The 15,609-nt window shown below is 47.8% G+C and overlaps 1 protein-coding gene across 3 annotated transcripts in view; it reads left to right on the top strand.

The window, feature by feature from the left end:
* The window catches only part of LOC137439472 (serum paraoxonase/lactonase 3-like), a 103,903-nt gene that overhangs the window by 25,505 nt on the left and 62,789 nt on the right, over positions 1 to 15,609 (top strand). The window lies entirely within an intron of this gene.

The raw sequence follows: 15,609 nt of genomic DNA, 5'->3' as shown, positions 1-15,609 counted from the left end.
TCTCACAGATCTCTCGATGTCTCCATGTCTCTCGGTCCCTGCTCTCAAATGTTGTGTTTGTGTCCTTCCCCCTCTCTCCCCATCTTGTCTACCGCTCCCGATGTTATATGTTTCATGTGTTGGGTTGTCTTTCTGTGTGATTAATGTTCGCTCTTTCACGAGCCTCGATCTTGTATACAAAAAAAACAAACAAAAAAAAAATTTGGAATATTGATTCTAAATTTTGGCCGCTCGTAATTTTGACCAAATTTTTTTTCAGATATAAAAATTTGGTTCGGGCCTCAAATCCTACTCCCCAACAACAATTGTTACGGAAACGGGGACGGCGCTCCCCTGACCAAAGGGGGGGGGGGTTAATCCCCCTTGTATTTTGCACTGGCCGTCTCCGATCCTGAAGCTACCCCACTCCCCTGTGGGGTGGGATTGGCCGAGGTGATTGGTCAAGGGATTCCCGTACACCTCCGCCAATCCCTCCACAAAGCAGGTGGGTAACTCCGCTCGAATCCCGGACAAGATGGAGGTTGCCGAGCGGTTCAGCAATCCGAAATCCGAGCCGTTAACAACACTAACCCGATTCTGAGCGGTTCTGCCAAATCGTGCCACGTATATTCAATAGGGGACAGGACGAAAGTGATCGGATGAGAAAGAAGAAACCAAAGGTAAGAAGAAACAGATATTTATTATTATTTACACCAACAAAGAAACCAAAGGAGAAGGAAAGAAACGAAAGTAATGTACAGAAGAAGAAGAAGACACAATTCAATATTTAGCTTATACAGTCTTACTTACCTCCAGGGACAGGACAACACAAACAGACTCACACGAATGGGGAATTGCAGGTTGGATTGGCTGGAGGGAGAAGAAGGTGGGGATGACGTTCGATCCCGTACAGGATGGCAGGGCTGGAGGCGAGCGGTCGCCGACTCTCCGCGCTCGGGTCCACAGAGCAAGGTTTGCTTGAAGCAGCACGTCAGAGCTGCACGCGCTGGGGGCTGATTGAAGCAGCGTCCCTCCTCTCGCTCGTACCTCTTGCAAGCGCCTTCCTCCTCAGAACCCAACTCGGTCAATGCACCTCCCTCCACGTATCTCTCAGTGCATGCTCCCTCACTCATCTGCATAAGCAGTCCCTCCGTCACCCTTTTATTGCCCTTCCCGAGATCAAGCCGCGGGCTAAGAGGGCACGCCTACCGGGTCGCTCTCCGCAGTGCCATTTGGTGGGCAAGGGCTCTTCCCGGCTCCACTCACGATGACGAGGGGCGGGCAACGCCCTTCTTCTCCGAGCTGACCACACCGTAATGGAGGCGAATGCTGTTGGAAATGTAGGCAACGCTGCTGGCAATGTAGTTTCGGGGCTATTGAAAAGGGGATCTATCTTATTTGATTTGGTGCAACGTAAGATCGACTAGTGGGAACATAGCCTTAACTGAAACACAGACTAATGAAATAACTATTGAGAAGGTCCTATGGTGGCCTACGTGGTGTTCATGGACTAACTAAGGTGCACCCATTTCAATTAACAGCCAATTAAAGGGGAAATGTACACAGGGGTTATTTATAAGTGATTTTAATACTAATTTTGATAAAGTGAAGGTTCTAAAAACTGCAACAATATATCTATATATATATATATATATATATATATATATATATATATATATATATATATATATATATATCTATCTATCTATATATATATATATATATATATATATATATATATATATATATATATATATATATATATATATATATATATATATATATACAGACTTGGCATTTAATATGGAATATTTTTTTATTCTTGACTTGGGTTTACTTTCTGAACTCAGTATATCAATCTGGTGAGTTTCTTTTACCCTTAGGTGATGTCTTTGTTGAAAGAACCATGTCACTGATTGTCTTTCGCAGCAGGAAGTCAATAACAGGATTATATCACAGGTGGCGTGACAAAATGTAAGGACAGGTACATTTGACGATTGGCTTCACAATCGGGTATATAAGGGTTGTTGCGTTCTGTATTAGTGGAAAACAACTGCTGCACGTCTACAAAAGTTATTGCCACTTCCTCTGCAGATGGTCCGTCAACTTGACAATGCTGTTTGTCATGCAGGGGTGGCTTTACGAAATTCTGGCATGAAACAGCGTGCTATTGCTCGGCAGTATGGCATCACTCAAGGTCAGGTGTCAAAGATCCTGAAACGAAATGCTCAGAGGGGTGTCCCTACTCCAATACTGAAGCCAGGACGTCCACGCAGAACAACAAGGAGGGATGATCGCCAGCTGCACCGGTTAGTCCGCAATGGCCGTACCAAGTCAGCTAATCGGCTTAGGGCTGAGTGGCAGCAACTGACAAATGTGCCTGTATCCAGAAGGCTAGTCAACCAACGACTGGTTCAAGCAGGCTATCGTGCCAGGCGTCCCCTGAGAAAGCCACGCCTGACCAGACAACACAGCCAGCGCCGATTGCAGTGGGCCAGAGAGCACCGTCAATGGCAGCCAGGACACTGGAATCACGTGACCTTCAGTGATGAGTCTAGATTTCTGGTCTATCGTCAAGATGGCCGCGTCCGAGTGTGCAGACAAGTGCATGAAGCCCCCAACAAAGATTGTATAGTGCCAAGAGTCCAAGCTGGAGGTGGTGGGGTGACCGTTTGGGCTGCTTTTCATGCAGGGGGCAAAACTGACCTGGGTGTTCTGAATGGAAACCGGAACCAGTTCATGTCCAGGGCCATTCTGGAAGAAACATTACTTCCATTTGCTCGTGCAGCCTTTCGAGGAAACTTTGTCTTCCAAGATGACAATGCACGGCCTCATCGTGCTCGCATGATCCAACACTTTCTTGCTGACCATGGTGGAGAGCATATGGAGTGGCCTGCCATGTCCCCGGATATGAATCCGATAGAGAACTTGTGGGCAGAATTAACGCGTCAAATCGACCACTTGGACCAGCAGCCGACCTCTGTGCGTGAATTGCAGCAGGCTATTGTCACTGCATGGCAAGCGATTCCTGTCCAAACCTTGGCAAATCTCGTGAACAGCATGCCTCAACGTGTACGTGCTCTCCTGAATGCTTGGGGGTTACACGAAGTACTGAACTGTAATTTTACTGTCCGTAATCCCAGTCGTAATTTAACTTTTGTTTTTGTTGAAATTTTTTTTGCCTAATGTGCAAAATAAAGAGATACTTCTGGAAAACGTACAGAAGTTTAACACAGTACTGTCCGTGAATTGAGTTCGATATCAGTTTACATCACCTTCAAGGATCAATTTATTTGTTTCGAAATTTCAAATGTGGTTTTTGTTTCTTTTGAAGGTCACATTAACAAAATCTAGGATAATTTCAACATAATTCCAATGAACTTTTGGTTCTAAGACATCTTGAAAAGTAAGTTCACCCCCACAAAAAAAATAATCCATATTAAATGCCAAGTCTGTATATATATATATACAGTATATATATATATATATATATATATATATATATATATATATATATATATATATATATATATATATATATATATATATATATATATATATATATGTATATATGTATATATATATATATATATTTATATATATATATATATGTATATATATATATATATATTGTTACGGACGCGGTTAAAGATGTTATTTACCGAGCGGTTGGTATTACCGCGACCGAACTAATACCCGATTTGCCCCAAACTTTGGCCGGATCGCGCCACCGCTATTCAATCGGGAAAACTCTAAAGCGACCGAATGCAAAGAGGAAAACGAAGGCAAAGAAAGGTTTGGAAATACTACTAAATTTATTTACTATTCACACACATAAGCAAAAAGACAGCAGTCACGTTTATTTACAAGCACATGAGACGCAGGTGACACAGTGAAAATACTAGCTTATTCAGACTTATTGTTACTACCCAGGGACAAGACAAAAGACAGACTACGAGCACACTTACATGGGGAATGATGTTAGGGATGGCAGGTGGGTGGCTGGTGGATGGCTGGCGGGATAGGGAGGTCCAACTAGTTCTGCAGCTGATCGACTCGTGGGCAGCCGCCGCTCCTTCGCGGCCCTGCTCCAAACTGCCGTCCAGGCCTCACGCTGCTGTGGCTGCAGTTTCGGTGGCTCCAGCTGCAGCAAATGCAGTTTCAGTGGCTCGAGCTGCAGCAAGTGCAGTTTCGGTGGCTCGAGCTGCAGTGAGTGCAGTTTCGGTGGCTCGAGCTGCAGTTCAACCCTGGACTTCTCTCGCAGTTTCTCCGTCAAAGCTCGTCTCTCTTGTCTGCTACTTGGGAAATGCCCTGCCGTGGGTTATATAGGCCCCACCCCTCAACCTTCGCGAACCTCCTCGATCTTTCTTTCCACACCCTCTCCAAGTCCAACCCCTTGTTCGTGGTTGGTTGAGTGGGGCTGACTCACTCCTCCCCTCTATGACGAGGTGGGTACCCGCCTTTCTTCCCCAACCCTGCCTCGTGGTCAATGGCGGCAATTGGAGCGGAGGTAGTTTCCAATCGACGAAAAGGTGGAATGGAGGTTTTGGGAATGGGAATGAAGGGAATCTATCTCTTTCACTTGGTGCAATGGAGTACTTCTATTAATGGGAGACACAGCCTTACCCTAAAACACAGAATAAGATATAACTATCGAACAGGGGTATTCTATGATTGGCTGACGTGTATGCTTGTGGACTAATTATGGGACGCCCTTTTGACCTTTACACAGCTCCGGAGGCAGGAGGCGCAGAATAAGCAATAATAATAATAATAAAGCACACAATAAAAAAAAACAGTCCTCATATCCGCAACACTGCACCCTCCTCCTCTTAGGCAAGTCCCGGGCCTACAACTTTTATTTAGTGTGACACGTAGGTGTAGTTCCCTCTACTTTTAACCTGACCCTGAGTGCGACAGTTTTTAAAACATAAATAAATGTGTCCCGCTGCTCCATTGCACCCTGCCTAACAGACTTACGCCCACAGTTAACCGAATTGCGGAATGGTCTTCAAACTATACATTGATGGTGGGGAGCATTATTTACAATGACTCTGCTTTTATTTACAAGACTAACCCAGGACCTGTAATTGTTCTTTCTGGGGGGGAGACAGTCTGCTCTGCATCAATGCACCATTAAAGCACCCAAAAACGCACCAATACACACCCAAGCACCAATCGGTGCAGTCACCATTGTTCAAGAAAATAAAACCAACAACCCCTAACCCTGCAGGTGATCTCTTGCTCTTCGGCTCCCTCTGCTGGCTATTATTATGTCTTCCAGTTGTTGTCATTCTCTCTCATTTTCTTACTGGCGGCCTATTTGCAATAAAGTGTGCCCAACATGTCCATTTTATTTTCTTTATTTATGGCCCACAGGGCCGACTACGTGTGGTTCACCTGTGGGGCATCGGTGCCCTGTGGCCAAGGTCCGCCAGCAAGATTTCGGGCCCTCGTGGCCGGTTCCAGCAGAGGGGCCATGCCCCAACCCATGGGGTCCATCAGTGGTGCTCGGCCACAGGCATGTGGTCCATAATGTGGTGCATCGATGCAGACAGCTGGTTCTGGGAATTCCGGGCGCACAATGGAGGACTCACGCACGCTCCCCTCGGCGCCCAATGGCGCACAGGTCATGTGGGAGACAAAAAGAGACAAATGAGCGAGGGGTAAGGTCACAAGGGTACAGATCAAACAAGGCAATGCAAGGCGAAATGCGTACGGAGGGCGAAGTGAGAAAGCTCGTCCCTACCGTACGTCACCCGCCCTGTCACCTACACTACCCTTGCCCTTACCCCATATTTACAAAAATCTACACATTTACAAATTCGTCGCTATTGTCTCGTCTTCCCCATATTTCTTCTCCACCAAATTTGTCACCACAATCCCTCTAACCAAAATTTGCCATCACCCAATTCATCATCAATCCTCATAAGGAGGAAGAGATGGAACATCAAGCACAATGTCACACCCACGTCATGATGCGTCTCACAATCCAAACATTTGCATCATAAAATAATCAAAACATGGCATGGTGTGGAGTACCTGTCACCTCAGGCGAGTGGATGCAGATGGAGCGAGGAGATCCTGCATCCTATCTATCCTCTAAATGACTTTAACACACTTTACACTACCCGGGGTCTCTCCCTGCCAATCCATTGGCCAACTTACACTATGGGTTCTAAAAACCAATGCCCATTGACCAAACTGTGGTGCTTCTCAATTTGGGGTCTCACTCCCCCGATTCATCTCCCGGTGCCCTTGCACAATTTCTGGGCTGTGACGTGTAGCTCTCCCAGCAGGTCTACCCACCTGCACACCTCCACCACTGCAGTTGCCACCCGAGCTTACCTAGCTCCTCAACCTAACCTATCTACTGGGGAAGGCCCCTCCTGGCTCTGTCACCCCTTGGTGCCCTCTGGCACTGGGCTACCCGGGTCCGTCCTCCGGATCCTCAGGCCCCATCCACAACTACCGGCTCCCAGAGCCCACCTGCGGCCTCACCTGGCCGACATCCTCACAGTGGTGGAGTGCCCAAACCAACTACACACACTAACAGGCTACACGCCCAGCCATTTCCACAACACTAATGCACCCATCCAAATACCATTCTCTCACCCACACCACAGATGCCAATATCCAACCACAATTTACCTATACCCTCTACCTAACACTTACACTACCCGCCCCGGGTATCCGTGATGGGGTCCACTCTTCCCCCATTCACACCTTCGCACCATCCACTCCACTCCATAATTTCCACCATACTCACTCCACGACCATCCATACCAATACTCCATTTATTCCACACTCCATGTATTCCATACACCTGTTGGTGCACACCTGTGCACTCACACCTGGTGCCACCTGCACCCTCCTTCCTTCCTGGACCATTCGGTCAGCACAATACACAATCACCTTCACTCACTCATACACTGCTCCATCCACCTGTTCAGTTGCACACCTGTGCAATCACCCCTGTTCAATCCTCAAACACACGGCATCATCTCATCTACCTGTTACCCTGCTAACTTAGTGCTCCCCGTCTTCCCTTTAAACTAAGCACATACCACGTCATTATCATCCAAACTAATCTACCTGCGTCCCCACTACAGGTGTCATTGTCACTAACTAATCTTAACGTTACCTAATGTCATCTTCTAGGGCCCTACACACAATATCCTAACCCACCCGGGCTAGTTTTCACTGCCATAAACCCCATAAGCTAGTGCTCCTTTGCCCCCCTCTGTGAGGGATGGTGGATTGGCCATCCCTTCACATGGGGCATCTCTTACTGTAAATTTTGCTCTTCCAAATCCAACAAATCAAACATTTGCCAATCATCTGCCAATCACTGTACCATTACCAATCATCACTCTGCCAATCCTTTACCAATCATCAAATTTTGCTTTTTTTCTAATTTTGGCTCCAAAACACTAACCTCATCACCCGTCTACTTATTAGATCCTCTCGGTGCGCCAATTCACTTCGAAAGCTCAGCTTCGTACAGCCGAGCAATGAACGCGGGTTCTTTGGTGCCGGCGGCTGGATGCGTCTGGCACTCGGTGCAGGGACGGGGGCTTACCCGTGCCGAGATCCCACGCACCACCTCGGCGCGGAGCCATCCAATTGCCCGATCTCGACCTGCCGGAACGTCTCAATAAAAAGTGGTCGCCATGACGACCCTTCCTATCGGGCTGCCCGCTCCGCCTAGTGGAGCACGGACGCGGCCGTTCCAAGCGAGGCCCAGCGTGGATCGCGTACGGCGGTCCTTTCAAACCCGCCGTGGCTCGGATCCCCGCTGGTCCTCGCGGCACGCGAAACTGCCCGACGCGCACCGAGGGCCCGATTAGGCTAAGAGTCGCTCTAACCGCTAACCCGGTTACCGTCGATGCCTCACCTGCATGCTTACACGCATACGCTACCCCTTTCTTGCTCATACATCCAGCTATTCCCATGCTCCTTGTCATTGCACCTTCTCTTCCACACCCAGGTACACTCATTCCGCTCACAGACTTGGTCACACACCTGACCACCGAACACCTTTTCACACACTCGTCGCTCGCACACCTCACCAACACACCTCTTCGCGCCCCCTCCTCGGTCACCTCCTCTGTGACAATCACAGGTGTGCTCTCACTCGCACACCCAACCACGTGCCTCACGACCAACTCAAGTGTGCATTCCCACACACGCTCTACCATTCCAGGTGTGCATCCTTCCATTCCAGGTGTACATCCTCGCTCACCTGTCACAACCAACTCACGCCCCGTGTCACTCTCACTACTTTCACCACCACTCTTGACAGCGCACTCACCCTTACTCTCGACAGCGCACTCTTTCCTCATGCACCCGTCCGTTACACACCTTTCTCGCGCATCCTCTTGCGCACACTCTCCCGCTACTTCCTCTGTAACTCTCCTCACTACGCGCTTCCATGTTCTCCCTCGCACACGCGCTATAACCAACTCACTCTCGACGGCACACTCACTCCTCGGCGCGCACTTTTTCCTCACACACCCCATGGTCGGACATTCTCGCACACCTCTTTTTTCGCACACCAGACCTGTCGCACACTTCACCAACGGCCTCTCACGAACACCCGGGTCCACAACAACCCCCAAGCCGACTGAAGCTCCCCTCACATCATGTACATTTCCACGTATATCGCCACTCACCTTGGCACCTCTTCGTCGCACCTCTTCTGCCACCTGCAAACTCTTTATTTGGTTAGTGAGAAGCACATCATGAGTTGAGCACCGACCTTGTACCAATTCAATCACCTCCTCCTGGATTTCTCTTTTAGTTTCCCTTCGTCTCTTCTTAATTTCAATCACCCCTTCTTCCACCTCCTCTAATTTTTCCTTTACTTCCTTCATCTCCCGGTGCGCCCCCTCTATCTCTTCCTCTAACGCCACTTTAACCGTTTCTATGTGCGTCCTCACCTCTCGGTCCTTCGTCTTCATTACTTCTGTCACCTCTTCCAACTTCTTCGTCAACCCCTCATGTACCATCTGACATTCCTTCTGTGTCGCTATTAATTCGTTTTTAATGTCTTTTTGTGTCGCTTTTAACCCCCCGATTATTGCCGTGTTCTTTTCCACTTGGTCCACTAGTTCCTTTTGTCCCACTGTCAGCTGTTCTACTCCCTTCGTCAGACTCTCTATTCCCCCTTGTAACCTCGCCGTATTATTTCTCACCTCTTTCTCTATACGCTTTTCGCCTCGCTTTACCTCCTCGCGTACCCCCGAGACCTTTTCGCCCACCATGCAATCCATGGTCTCCCCACATTTTTGCATGCGGCCACCCATTCTGTCCCCAATCTTGTCGATTCGCTCCATATCGGCCCTCATTCCATTCGTTATTGCTTCAATTTGGTTTCCCAATCGCTCACTGTTAGCCCTCATTTGCTCACTCTGAGCATCCATCCGGTTCCCCATTTGTCGCATTCGCTCACCATGAGCATCCATTTTTGCTTCTAGCCTGTTCATAAGGGCCCTCATTTGTATCATCATAAAAAGGTCCGAATCCACCGGTGGCGCTGCTACGGTCACGGGCGCAGCGAGATTTGGTGCCGCTGTAACCGCGTGCGCAAAGGCGCCATTTTGTGCACCTGAAACCTCGTGCGCGAGAGCGCCATTTTGCGCGTCTGATACCCCCTCAACCACCTCCTCCATATACATTACCCCAAGGTCCTGGGTTACTCCTAACCCCTCCTCTAGCTCACCCACCGGCATTCGATCGCCTTGACCAGCCATGGCGCGATTTCAAAATTCGGGTTTTTGCTTTTCAACACAAATTTCCAGCAGCTTGTAATTTTGAGCGCGTTAAGCGCGCTTCGGGTCCGTATCCCACTCCTGACACCAATTGTTACGGACGCGGTTAAAGATGTTATTTACCGAGCGGTTGGTATTACCGCGACCGAACAGTTATTCCCCGACTAATACCCGATTTGCCCCAAACTTTGGCCGGATCGCGCCACCGCTATTCAATCGGGAAAACTCTAAAGCGACCGAATGCAAAGAGGAAAACGAAGGCAAAGAAAGGTTTGGAAATACTACTAAATTTATTTACTATTCACACACATAAGCAAAAAGACAGCAGTCACGTTTATTTACAAGCACATGAGACGCAGGTGACACAGTGAAAATACTAGCTTATTCAGACTTATTGTTACTACCCAGGGACAAGCCAAAAGATAGACTACGAGCACACTTACACGGGGAATGATGTTAGGGATGGCAGGTGGGTGGCTGGTGGATGGCTGGCGGGATAGGGAGGTCCAACTAGTTCTGCAGCTGATCGACTCGTGGGCAGCCGCCGCTCCTTCGCGGCCCTGCTCCAAACTGCCGTCCAGGCCTCACGCTGCTGTGGCTGCAGTTTCGGTGGCTCCAGCTGCAGCAAATGCAGTTTCAGTGGCTCGAGCTGCAGCAAGTGCAGTTTCGGTGGCTCGAGCTGCAGTGAGTGCAGTTTCGGTGGCTCGAGCTGCAGTTCAACCCTGGACTTCTCTCGCAGTTTCTCTGTCAAAGCTCATCTCTCTTGTCTGCTACTTGGGAAATGCCCTGCCGTGGGTTATATAGGCCCCACCCCTCAACCTTCACGAACCTCCTCGATCTTTCTTTCCACACCCTCTCCAAGTCCAACCCCTTGTTCGTGGTTGGTTGAGTGGGGCTGACTCACTCCTCCCCTCTATGACGAGGTGGGGACCCGCCTTTCTTCCCCAACCCTGCCTCGTGGTCAATGGCGGCAATTGGAGCGGAGGTAGTTTCCAATCGACGAAAAGGGGGAATGGAGGTTTTGGGAATGGGAATGAAGGGAATCTATCTCTTTCACTTGGTGCAATGGAGTACTTCTATTAATGGGAGACACAGCCTTACCCTAAAACACAGAATAAGATATAACTATCGAACAGGGGTATTCTATGATTGGCTGACGTGTATGCTTGTGGACTAATTATGGGACGCCCTTTTGACCTTTACACAGCTCCGGAGGCAGGAGGCGCAGAATAACCAATAATAATAATAATAAAGCACACAATAAAAAAAAACAGTCCTCATATCCGCAACAATATAATATATATATATATATATATATATGTATTGTTGCGGATCTCGAGCCAGTCGACGTACAGAGGGGGGTTAAACCCTTTTCCCCCTTGGGCCTTTGAGTCCACGAGGCCGAGCCACCACCCCCGTGGCGAGCGTGCAGAAGGGTATCCGGTCGAAACCCCAAGTACCTTCGATACACACGCTGCCACGAGAACGGGGACTGGACCTCGCATGGGTCACGGTAGTCTGATATGCCCGAGCGGTTTGTGTGTCACGTGACTCATGCCGTTAATTCTTATTGAACCCGATTGAGTGGTTTTATTCGTGTAATGCGAAGCCAATGGTGCGAAATGACTTGGACGGCCAAATGGAAGGAAGAGCACAGGTTTATTATACAATTTACCATGATCAGGGTAAAGAGACACAGAGGAAATACTTAATCAGTCTTATCTTAATCCCCGGACAAGGGCCCACTCACTCACGCGGGGAAAAGAAGGAAGGAAAAGTACACGCTCCAAACGCCTCCTTGGCGCCGTTCGCTCCGGTCAGCTCACCGGGCCTGTCCCTGGGATGTTCGCGGCACGTGCAGGGAGCTCAGGCAAGGAGATTGTTGGCGTCTGTGGCCCCGGAAGAGACCGTCCTCGCAAGCGCTATTAATAGGCAGCAGAGCGCAGTGCAGGGAGAGTTCGTGCTTATACAGAGAGCCTCGTTCACAGAGAGCTAGTTCGGGGGCAGTCTCTGGCGGTCTCTGACAGTCTCTATCCGTGGACTCGGCCCGGGTTCTATATAGCCCCTCCCCAGGGTCTCACCCGAATGGTCCAAACTTCTCCCTTGGCTGCCGTGTTAGCCACTCCCTTGAGCTTCCATTGGCTGCTTGCCGCTTACCGGCCACTCCCCTGCATCTCCTCCCTCGGGCCTCCCAGACTAGTTCCAGGCCCTAGCACATGGTATTCTAGCCCAAAGAACACATGGCATTCCAGCCCAATGAGCAACGAAGCCGACACTTACTCACCTGCTCCAACGCATACTAACACAGGAAAGGAGACTATACTTTAACATTTAATAAGGAATAACTAAACTAAGCGAGGCTACATGTTGTGGTGCAAATAACTAAAAAGGGTGGGGGGGGGGGGGGGGGTTACCTTTATTCCCAAAACTACAACAATATATATAGTATGTGGCCAAAAATATTGGCATCCTTGCACTTTTCTCAAATAAGTCACAATTTTCTCTGAAAATAAGTTGAATTTACAAAAGTATTTGGTCTCCATGATTCTTTATTTCACTGCTAATATTACAGAACATTTGTTTTTGATTCAGAACTTCATATATCCTTCAAAGGACTGCAGTCAAGCGCTTCTTATAGCCATGATTGAGCTTCCTACACCTCTACTGGTAGTTTGGCCCACTCTTATTGTGCAGACTGCTCTAGTTCTCCCAGATTTGAAAGGTGCCTTCACCCAACTGCTGTTTTCACATCTCCCCACAGGTGTTCAATGGGATTTAGATCTGGACACATTGCTGGCGACTTCAGAACAGTCCAGCGTTTTGTCTTGAACCATTCCTGGGTGCTTTTTGAAGTGTTTGGGGTCATTGTCCTTCTGCCAGACCCATGACCTTTGACGGAGAACCAGCTTTCTGACACTGGCGTAAACATTGCACTCCACAATGCATTGGTAATATCCTGATTTCATGATGCCATGCACACATTCAAGGCACATAGTGCCAGAGGCAGCACAGCAACCCCAAAACATCACTGAACCTCCTCCTTGTTTGACTGTAGGGAAGGTGTTCTTTTCTTTGAAGGTTTCATTTTTTTTCTGTAAACATAGAGATTATGTGCCTTACCAAAAAGCTCTAATTTGGTCTCATCTGTCCACAGGACATTCTCCCAGAAGGATTTTGGCTTTTTCACATGTGTTTTGACAAACTCCAGTCGGGCTTTCTTAGCAGTGGGCTCCTCCTGGGTCTCCTACCATAGAACCCCCTTTCATTGAGTTGGTGACTGGTGGTGTGAGTCGTACCTTGTGTCTGAAGGTCAGCTTGAATCTGTTTGGCAGTTGATCGCGGTGCTTTGTCCACCATTCGAACAATCCTTCGCAGCAATGTTCGATCAAGTTTTCTCTTGCAGTCACGTCCAGGGAGGTTGGTTACAGTGAAATGGGCCTTAAACTTCCTGACAACATTGCGTACGGTGGACACAGGAACATCAAGGTTTCTGGAGATGGACCTGTAGCCTTGAGATTGTCCATGCCTGGCTACAATCTTGTGTCTGGCCTCCTCAAACAATTCTCTGGTTTTCTTTCTTTTCTCCATGCTCATTGCGGTGCACACAATGACACAAAACAGAAGAATGACTCCTTTTCTCTTTTCAAACTGGTTGAATGAGTGATTTTTATGTTGCAGGCACCTGCAACCTACCACAGGTGAGTTCAATTCCAAAGTAAAGGAGAATCACCTGCTTGAAATGTCATTATTTCTTACAATTTCTAAAAGGTGCCAATAATATTGTCCGGGCCATGTTAGGATTTTTGTGTGGAATAAGCTAAGATTTAGTAGGTTTTTTCAGCCTTTTTTGTTTTGTTCCACTGCAAACCAAAGAAATACACATGAGGATGCCAAAATATATTTTTAATTTCAACAATTTTTTGGAAGAAATGGTGCATTATTTGGAAAAGGTGCACGGGTGCCAATATTTTTGCCACGACTGTATATCTGTGCAGTGTCTGTCGTCACTGAACTACTCCCTGAAACTTTTGTTTCTGTGGTGCTGAGGTGTTTTGAATTATGTGGTGGTGAGGTGTTTTGAATTATGTGGTGGTGAGGTGTTTTGAATTACGTGGTGGTGAGGTGTAATCATCCCAAACTTCCAGTCTGCTCCGATGTATGTGCCGAGGGGTTCTTTTTTATTTATTTATTTATTTATTTTTTCAACCTAAATTACTTATAAAAATGTAATATCACAAACACTACAAATAAATTTGTGCAAAATAATTGTTTGTATTATGATTGGTGTAAATCATGACAACACAGCAACTCAGGTACATTCATTATCCTCGGATAAAACAAGCCCTTTCCTCTGTAACGATGTTTGGTGAGCCGAGCCAAGCTATTATATTGTTACGGACCACGGATAAGATGTTGGTTTGCCGAGCGGATGGCACCGCGGCCCTAACAGTCACCCCGACTAACCCGATTCCCGAACGTTGGCCGAATCGTGCCACAGGTATTCAATAAGGAAAAGACAAAGGCGACACGGATGTGAAGAAGAAGAAGAAGCAGAAGCCAAAAAGGGTTGAAATGCTACTAAATTTATTCCTACTATTTACACGATCAAAGTAACCAAGGAGAAGGAAGGATAATAAAATAATTTACAGAAGAGGCAAGGTGACACAGCGAAACTTAGCTTAACTATACAGGCTTAATTAATACCCAGGGACAGAACAAACAAAGACAGACTCACGCGGGGAATGATGATAGGAATGGCAGGAGGTGGATGGCTGGAGGGAGAGGAAGGTCCACTGGAACTGGGTCATGGTCGGGCCGGGGGCGGCAGCTCCGTTCCTCCGCGGCCACGGTCGGCACCGCCGTCAACGCCCAAGCTGCGGTCATGCGAGCTGCCGTGGGACGAGCTCCGCCGGTCGAGTTAAAGCTGCCTGGTGGAGCCAACGCTGCTTGGTGGAGTTTAAAGCTGCTGGTACTGCTCGTGGTACTCCTCTTGCTTGCTCTCAGGACTCTCTCTCAATGCTTGCTCTCAGAACTCCTTCTCTCAATGCTTGCTTGTGTACTGCCAACTCTCTGACGCCCCTCTCTTTGCATGTCTCTCGCTTGGTCCAACCACGCACTCGGTTCTTGCGCGCACGCTTTTATAGCGCCTCAGGTGATCAAGCTGCCGGCCTTCAGGACACACCCCCCGGTGAGCTCGCTTCGGCCCTGATTGGTGGGTACAGGCCCTCTGACTCCACCCTTGATGACGATGGGCGGGCACGCCCTTCTTCCCCGAGCTGAGCACATGCTTAATGGCGGCAATTGTAGTTGGCAATGCGAATGGCAATTGACGAAATGGGAATGGAAATTGAAAATTTGAATTGAATTTTGAAAATTTGAATTTGAAAATTTGAATTGAAAAAGGGAATGTGAACGGAATCTACTCTTATTTCACCTGGTGCAATGGAGTGTCATCTTAATGGAAGACAAGTACACATAATAAGGAAATAAGCTACTGAACAGGGATATTATGGTGTCCTTCATGTATGCTTTATGGAACTAACTACGGGAACGCCCTTTGACCTTTATACAACACTGGAGTAAGGAGGGCGATATTTTAACAACAATTTACACAATAACAACAAAAAAAACAAACCATTCTCATATCCACAACAATATGTATATTAGTCTATTTTAATGACCGGTCGCTGAAGCTATCCACGGTCGCTGAAGCTATCCACGGTCGCTGAAGCTATCCATGTCGGAAGCGAATATTATACGTAATTAGCTCATGACGTTTTAAACGGCCATGATGCAGCTATCGGGTCGGAAAACTAACAAAACCATTTTGGTTTGTATATATATATATGATCAGGTT

Source organism: Myxine glutinosa, chromosome 1 (assembly GCF_964187855.1).
Source record: "Myxine glutinosa chromosome 1, kmMyxGlut1.1, whole genome shotgun sequence".
Taxonomy (NCBI): Eukaryota; Metazoa; Chordata; class Myxini; order Myxiniformes; family Myxinidae; genus Myxine; species Myxine glutinosa.
Note: the sequence above shows the minus strand (reverse complement) of the source record. Positions and strands in the feature narration are given on the sequence as shown.